Source organism: Otolemur garnettii, unplaced genomic scaffold (assembly GCF_000181295.1).
Source record: "Otolemur garnettii isolate 467f Iridium unplaced genomic scaffold, OtoGar3 scaffold00113, whole genome shotgun sequence".
NCBI classification, from domain to species: domain Eukaryota; kingdom Metazoa; phylum Chordata; class Mammalia; order Primates; family Galagidae; genus Otolemur; species Otolemur garnettii.
In genome coordinates this window covers 4,030,055-4,037,429 of record NW_003852508.1, presented here as the reverse complement: position 1 = coordinate 4,037,429, position 7,375 = coordinate 4,030,055, and the positions used below count along the sequence as shown (strand labels likewise).

General features: G+C 40.5%; 1 protein-coding gene and 1 pseudogene across 1 annotated transcript in view; one reads left to right on the top strand and one right to left on the bottom strand.

Moving 5' to 3' along the window:
- PREX2 (phosphatidylinositol-3,4,5-trisphosphate dependent Rac exchange factor 2) overlaps window positions 1–7,375 on the bottom strand; it is a 192,046-nt gene that overhangs the window by 166,258 nt on the left and 18,413 nt on the right. The window lies entirely within an intron of this gene.
- On the top strand, window positions 5,945–7,275 carry LOC111727581 (annotated as a pseudogene).

Below are 7,375 nucleotides of genomic sequence, written 5' to 3'. Positions count from 1 at the left end.
AAAAAAAAAAAAAAAAGAAAAAAAGAAATTACTATGCACTTTGAAATAGAGGAGATCGAGAAGGATAGGTACTAATGTTTACCTGCTGCACATGAAAGCATGTGTTCATTCCTTCCTTCCTCGGGTTCACTACAGGACTGACACTGCATTAGGAATTAATTATGAGAAAGACAAATGTGGAGGAAAAAGCACAGTTCCTGCCTGCAGGTCCTCATATAAAAACACAGTGAACAAGACACAGAGATGGAAAAATAAGGGCCATATGCAGCTAACATCAAGCAGATCCACTGGGTCATTTGTTTATAATATTTCAAAAGACTGGAAGGTCCTCACCAAGGAAAGCCATGAGTTCTGCCTGGTTCTCAATAGGTGAGCTCCTGGTTGGGGTGAGGTACTGGTTTTGAGAAACAGAAGGAGAAAGTCAAAGTCATCCATTCATCAGGAAAACTAAGCAGTGAAGACTGGAGAAGAGAGAGAATAAATGCAGGGACCAGTTCAGAGGTCTCCAGACAGAGCGCACAGGCCCAGACTGAGGAGCGGTAAGAGGCACACACAGCAGGGATGGATTCAGGAGCTAATTCTGAGTCAGCACAGTCAGGGCGCAGCAAAGATTGAAGGTGAAAACAAAAGCTGTCCATTTTTCTACCTCTTTTTACAACTAATTCAATATCCAACTGTTTATCTTCTTACATAAAGGAGACTATAAAACTGAAAGAGATCAAAGCAATAGATGGATTTCAAAGGCAATTACTTTTTAAATGACATCCCTGCATCACCTGGAGATTAAGAGACTATCGTAACTATTCACCACAGTAAATGTTAAGAAACTTCTTCTTAGTATCAGTTTTGTACAATCAGTTCTGAACACATTCTCAGAATTTGTATGATTAAACAGTAAGAAAATTTTCTCACCCTCAATCTTTGCCAAGCACACTATTTTAATCTACCAAAAACAATAAAAACGTCGACTCCCTTTCATTCATCCTTTTGTTATGCCTTATATGGGAAAATTAGCCCCACAACTTAATAAACTTACATATTTCTAGGTAGGATTTTAGCTAATTGATTCCATGCCATGTTATAAAATATAATACCTATTAAAATATATTTTCACAGTATGAAGAATGCTCATAAAATTTCACTTTTAAAGTCAACTTTATGAGAATACTTTTTAAATCTACAGATTTTCTTTTCTTTTCTTTCTTTTTGCCTTTTCCAACCTAGCAATCATGCTGTTTTCTCTGAACCAAGACACTGGCAGAGTTATGCCTTCTCAGTGTAAGTCCAGAGTGGTATCACCAAAGCACCACTGAGGGCTTTCCAACCAAGGTTCCTATAATTTAAATTACCTTAAGAAATTATCTTAACAATTGAACTGGATCTTAAATATAGATATTTAAGAAGAGGGGGCTCGGCACCTGTAGCTCAGCAGTTATGGCATCAGCCACATACACTGGGGCTGGCGGGTTCATACCTAACCCAGGCCTGCCAAACAACAATGACAACTACAACAACAACAACAAAAATAGCCGGGCATTGTGGCAGACACCTGTAGTCCCAGCTACTTGGGAGGCTGAAGCAAGAGAATCATTTAAGCCGAAGAGTTGGAGGTTGCTGTGAGCTGTGACGTCACACAGCACTCTACCGACATAGTAAGACTCTCAAAAAAAAAAAGAGGGGAAACTTAGCCCAACATAAATAAAAGCATAAGCAGAGGCAGAAAGGCAGGCCAGCAAGATGTTTGATGCATCCCTGAGAACAGAACCAACCCTACGAAGGGATGCTTTAGGGGATAGTAAATAAGTTCAGGCAGATATGAAGGGCCTAGCTATAAAGTTTCTAGAAAGCCAAGTTAGAAGTTAGGATGTTTGAGCATCAAGGAGGTGAGGTCCTTAGTAAAATGAAATTAAAAAATAGAAACACTATTTTAGGAAGCTCAATCTGGGTATGTTTGTTGGAAGATATCACTCTGCTTGGTCTCCCATTGTTACATCTCCCCTGAAGACACGGAGACTGATTCATAGAATAGGCATTGGAGGCCTGGGAATATCTACAGACACTTAGATAGGGGAGACCTTAGGGCGTGGAGATGAAAGATGAGGAAACCAAGATAACATCAGCCTTTCCAATGCAGGGAGACCAGGGAAAGCCACTTCTAGAAATGGAGTTGGAAGAAACAGAGCTTGTGTGTCTTCTAAAAGAAAATGATAAATCCAATGTCACAAATGTTGACTTTGAAGCAAAGACAAAGTACAACATCCTCAGGACTCAGGATCTTAACTGGAGTGATACCATTGAACTTTATTTACGAAAAGGTAATCGTAGAGGCCATGAGACATTGATAAACTTACTGTAAAGAATAAAATTTATGTAAAAAGAGAATGAGAAACTAAGAAATGAGAGTTGGAGGAAAAGGAGTAATTATATAGAGATTCATCAGTGATTTTAAGGGAGGATCTTAGGGGACGGAATTTCAAAAACAGTGACATTGACCATCGTTGCCAGAGAATGAAGGGAGCTCTAACTTGAGACAGAGTGAAAAAACAGGTGTAAAAGATGGTCATAGGAAAACTTCAGGAGGTTTTCTCCTAAAGAGAAGGGTTAGGAAGCCAGGTTGGAAAACAGCAGAAAGAGGACAAGAAAAGCCAGAAATTCAGCAGTAATACCGCACTGTGGTCAAGTAGTCCGAAAGCTTGGGGAGAGAATTCACACAGCAGCTCTAAAAGGCACTGAGATTGAGAAGCGGTTTCACTCTGACGTTTCAACACAAAACACACAGACTATACCTGATGGCGCTAACAGAAAGAAATTAGAGTTGCGCCTTTGTTCTTTGTTCATATTACAGAGGCAGTAAGCTCTGCGGAGATCACGGATGGACTTTAATTACGGAAATTACAACCAGAAATCAAGAGCTATTACTCTGTCAGCCAAAAGGAAAACATCTGAGCATCTCACAGCGGTGAAGTGTAATTATACCTCTAGACATAAGGGGTAAGATGAAAACAACAGCAAACCATTAAGGACCTCGCATCAAACAAGTGGCTTCACAGCAATCAGTTCCTTGCCTTTCACATCTCCCTGGGTATGCATACGCTTATGTTCACAAATTGGCACTTAGAAAATAACTCCCCATATCTCATCACAACAAAGAACTTTGGAAAATACATCAGTCCTTTATGGGAATCCTCTAAAGACTTTAAAAATACTAATTTCTACAACATCCTTATTTCCCAAAGTAGCCAACTTCCTTTCCCACATCAAGAGTACTTCCCACTAATCACTGTTGTCTCCTTGCCTTGCTCAGGCACATGGAAAATAATCTTTTGACCGCTTTCTTCCTACGTTAAAGCAAAACGCTATCTTTTCTACTACCAGCCTCTCTCATTGTTATTGAAAAGTATTATCGCGTCACCATCAGATTTGACATCTTATAAATGCAAGTTTCCTGGCTCATTTCATTTTTCTTTAGCCTCTTCTTCAATGTTTAGCTTCTTCTCAGTTTTATAAGTTAATTTTATCAAGGCACCTTTTCAACATTTATTCTATTATCAATGTTAAAGACTTTTTAGGAGGAAACTGGAAAATATTATTATCTCCCTCCTAATAAATTAAAGCCATTCATTCATTTCCCTGTACTTCTCGAACATGAGAATCACCTAGAGTATTTTAAAGATACTCAAATCTTCACTTTCCACTCCTTCCTGTACCCCGTCCCCCACTGTGGGAATGTAATGATATTGGTCTGGAGTAAGGCCCAGGCATCATATTCCTTACCAATTTAGTCTAACATTTGTAGGACTCAATGGTTTGGTCACCTGCAGCCAGCAGAGTTACTCCTACACTCTATTGCTAAAAGCCTGCCTCCAAAATGACTCTTCCTAAATCAAGGCTCAATTCTGTGACTCCATTTCTCAAAAACTTCCCCTGGCTCTCCATTTTCTACTAAGCTAATTCCAAAGTACTTCATCTGGCACTCAAGGCCCAGTCCACCTTGATCACCCTCCATATCACTCTACACACTTACACTATTCTACAAAAGCAAAACCATAGAATGAGACAACCTTTCCAACAATTCCCAGCAAAAATATAACCTACTCAAAAACCGCAGGCCCTTCCTCTGTTACTAGAGCAGATTACAGAGAATGTTTGTATTAGGCAAATTAGAGAATAGTAACTGCAAATAGTTCAGACAGCGCAGGCTCTGTTGGGCCAACAGGTGGATGAAGGGAGCCCTGCACCCCCAGCTTCTGTCCTGAGCCTCACAGCTCCTGGATGACAGAAGTTGTATCAGTTTCAAAAGAGAATGATTTTCTCCTTATTTATTCCACCTTTTTGTACTCTGAAGTCAAAAGAGGATTACTTCTTGATCAAGAAAACATGAGTTTGTAGCTACTAGTGTGAGAACTCTAACTCCAAGTCTTGCAGCGTATTTTACCAAACTTGCAAAATCTCCGTAGGAGGTTGGTGGGGCTGAGAACTACAAAGTAAAATATTAGGCTTTATTTGTAAATTGGTTCCATCAGAGACAAAGAACCATAAAAACAGATTAAGGGTATTGTTATTTTTGCTGGGATAATTAATACCACGTTGTTGAAAGGCTGATCATTACAATATTTCTTCAGATGAATGGGAATAGCTCTCTCACTTGAAGCTTTGGGGCTTGGGGTTTTTTAATCTATTTTTGCTTTTTGGTGTGGGGTAGAAGCCTAATGACAAAACTGTATCTGAACTTTACACTGCTTTATCTGTAATTCAGAGGCTGTGACTGCAAGAAATAGATTAAGATCTGTTTAGATTAACAGATGAAGATTAATGTCACTTTTAACACATGTTCTTCAAATACACACATCCACTATCAAGGTAATAAATAAAACCCCTTCACACTTTGGCTTTTCAAAATGGGGATAGCCAGTTTCTCTCTTACTATTTCCATGTTTCTGGAATCTCTAAATAATGAAGGGGAAGAAATATTTAAGGTGCTGGGAATTGGAATACATTGAGCTACAGAAACTTAAACTATAGGGCATTAAGTCCAGAGTCAGACTCAGGTGATAGAGAAAGATTCTTCAACTCTGTTCCTTTTGTTTGGGGCAACCCATTCCACCTGTACACTCCTGGGAACGTATGTGGAGCTAAAGAAAAAGTCTTCCGATGTCTACACGGTAGTAGCAAAATGAACCCCCTAAACAAGATAAATAGCACCCTCAAACAAGTTGTTGAGAAGGTCTTCAAGTTTTTCTTTTTCTTCTTTTTTTTTTTTGGCCAGGGCTGGGCTTGAACCCACCACCTCCGGCATATGGGGTCAGCACTCTACTCCTTTGAGCCATAGGTACCGCCAGCCTTCAAGTTTTTCTTATTGGTTCTGTCTCCAGATGAGATCAGACTTGACTTATTAAGGAAGATCCTTGTAAATAAATTAAATAAAACATTACTAAACCATCTGAGGTGGAAAATGGACTAGAGGGGTAACTATAAACAGACCGGCTCAAATGATTAATTATCCAAAGAAATAAGCTGAAAAGTGGTCAATATCTACCTTTCCTTGCATTATAATTATTGGTCCTAATCCTTATTATTATGGGATCATTTATCCCTCAAAAGTTATCGCAGGCCCAGCGTGCATAATCTAAGCTACCTGGTTAGTCCAGGAAAATTATCTCCACCAGAGAATCTCACACAGGAAAGGATATAGAGGATGACCAGGCAGCCTGCGAAGGGGCTGGCTGGCAGGAACCACGTTTCTCGGATGTAACAGGTGGCAGAGATCTTTGGAAGCTCCTTCTTGGGCTCCAGCAGAGACTTCAGCTGGTTTTCATGATACTCTGCCACATTCAGACATGTTATCTTAGAGTTAGGCCAAAGTCTAGACACAGCCTAGCTTCCCAGTGATATCCCCAACCACGTTCACTGTGCTCTTGATTAACCAGCACCATCAGCGCTCAGGGCCACCGGGGCAGACTAGGGCGCCATGACCTCAGCCACAAAAGAGTCTGATGACCCGATGAACATTAGCTCACTGAAAAAGAGGCAGAAAATTTCAATGCCTCCAAGAGCTACAGACGGATTGAAAATTTCTTTCTTTCTTTCTTTTGAAAGTTTCATTACAGGTGTGGCTGTTGAGTCTGTCCTGGGTCCCATCATCCACCAGACAGCAGGGCTGCAATGGCAGACCCGCAGCCCGAGTCCAGCAGTCTCACCATCTCGGCTGCCCTCAACTGCTGCTCTGACACGGACCCCAGCACCAAGGATTTTCCACAACAAAGCATGCTACGAATTACGGATTCTAAGACGTCAGGAGATTTTCAAACTAGAGTTCTACTCCAAAAATTAGATTTTCCTGCTATGAAATTTTGGCTCTATTTCCTGGCTTAGGAGGATAAAAACAACACCCTCAAAGATAAAGATGAAGAAAAAGGGCCCAGTGGCTCATCCCTGTAATCCTAGTGCTCTGGGAGGCTGAGATGAGAGGCTCACCCGAGCTCGGGAGTTCAAGACCAGCCTGAGCAAGCGCGATATCCCAACTCTACTAAAAATAGAAAAACTAGCTAGAGCATGGTGGCTGGCACCTGTAGCTCCAGCCACTCAGGAGGCTGAGGCAAGAGGATGGCTTGAGCCCAGGAGTGTGAGGTTGCTGTGTGAGCTAGGCTGACCGCAGGGCATTCTAGCTTGGGCAGCAGAGTGAGACTGTTTCAAAAAAAAAGTAGCATGGGTATTCTCCAGAAAAGCTACATTTAAGCTGCCACACAACAGGGCACTGAAGATGATGAGACTCAGAGTTACTACAACAGCAGTTAAGGTCCTCGAGGATTTGGTCATATTGGAATTGCTGTTTCTGCTGTAGACGGTGCTTATAAAAGATCTGAAGAACTGGGGGTCATATTTGTGGAGAAACTTGGTGATGGTGAAATGAAATGCCTGGCATTTAATCAGGATGTGCACGGCTACTGGATTGAAATTGTGAAGCCTAACAAAATGGCAAGTATCATTCAGTGCTGTGAGAAGGCGCCTTTGATATTTCAGTGAAGCCAGAGACTAAAAACGGAAACAATGTGATTCAAGATTTCAGATAACAGAAGCATCTAGAATTTATGAATCATTGTTGCAATTCAGATTATTCTTAAATCCATTTCCCTTTCCTATTTCAGCTGGAGGTTTTTCACCTAACTTTTTGGTCATTCCGGTTTTCAAGTAATACTTTATCTTATGCCCTTGATATAACTTTACTTTTTTGTTAATAATTAGAAGAGTTCCCTTCGGAGGCTGTATTTGTTTCCTTTCTTTTATCTCCTAAATAATGACTTCTTTTCAAGTCTACCTCTGAATCATCATGTTTAAAAAAAAAGTATTTAACATGTTTTTGTTGTGATTATCTTCC